The sequence below is a fragment of the Rattus rattus genome, chromosome 4, assembly GCF_011064425.1.
Source record: "Rattus rattus isolate New Zealand chromosome 4, Rrattus_CSIRO_v1, whole genome shotgun sequence".
In the NCBI taxonomy this organism is placed as follows: Eukaryota; Metazoa; Chordata; class Mammalia; order Rodentia; family Muridae; genus Rattus; species Rattus rattus.
Genome location: NC_046157.1, coordinates 37,791,892 through 37,793,004, shown reverse-complemented (window position 1 = coordinate 37,793,004; position 1,113 = coordinate 37,791,892). Strand labels below are relative to the sequence as shown.

Genomic DNA, 1,113 nt, shown 5'->3' with positions numbered 1-1,113 from the left:
TGCCAGCTGTGCATCCTGGGTGAAAGGACCAAAGAGCAGTCAGGGGCAGGACCCATCTGATTCCTGCCTGCACCTAGTTGAAAGACAGTCACCAGGAGCACCTACACACCTGAGAGCAGAGCACCTCTTCCCAGGAACGGCTGAAAGAAAACGGGAAAACAGTTCTACAGGAGTACTGACACAGAGGTGGAAAGAAGGGTCAGGGCACTGTCAGAAACAGCGAGACAAGCAAACACCAGAGACAACCCGATGGTGAGAGGCAAGCACAGGGACCTAAGCAACAGAAACCAAGAGTACTTGGCATCATCACAGCCCAGGTCTCCCACCAAAGAAAGTACTGGATATCCAAAAACACTGGAAAAGCAAGATTTAGATTTAAAATCACATTTTATGATAATGATGGAGGACTTTAAGAGGACATAAAGAACTCCCTTAAAGAAATGCAGAACAACACAAGTAAACAAGTAGAAGCCCTTAAAGAGGAAACACAAAAATCCCTGAAAGAATTGAAGGATAACACAAGCAAATAGGTGAAAGAATTGAGCATAACTGTCTGGGATTTAAAAATGGAAATAGATACGCTGGTTTCTATTCAGATTATATGAATCTTTTACCTTTTATTAAAGATTTCCATGGAGAGGAACAACTCTGAGTCTTAAAAATGGAAATAGAAACAATAAAGAAAGCACAAAGGGAAAAAACCCTGGAGATAGAAAACCTAAGGAAGAGACCAGGAGTCCTAGGTACAAGCATCACCAACAGAAATCAAGAGACAGAAGAGAGAATCTCGGGGGCAGAAGATACCATAGAAAACATCAACACAACTGTCAAAGATAATGTAAAATGCTCTTTGCCTAAAACATCCAGGAAATCCAGGACACAATGAGAAGATCAAACCTAAGGATAATAGGTATAGAAGAGACTGAAGACTCCCAACTTAAAGGGCCAGTAAATATATTCAACAAAATTATAGAAGAAAACTTCCATAACCTAAAAAAAGTGATGCCCATAAACGCTGCCTACAGAACTCCAAATAGATTGGACCAGAAGAAAAGGACCTCCTGTCACATTATAGTCAAAACACCAAATGCACAAAACAAAGAAAGAATATTA

At 40.5% G+C, this 1,113-nt stretch overlaps 1 non-coding gene across 1 annotated transcript; it reads left to right on the top strand.

Moving 5' to 3' along the window:
* Positions 1 to 576: 576 nt before the first annotated feature.
* Positions 577 to 669, top strand: LOC116899739. The gene has a single exon (XR_004387755.1). It is a non-coding gene; the product is annotated as a U5 spliceosomal RNA (small nuclear RNA).
* Positions 670 to 1,113: the final 444 nt, after the last annotated feature.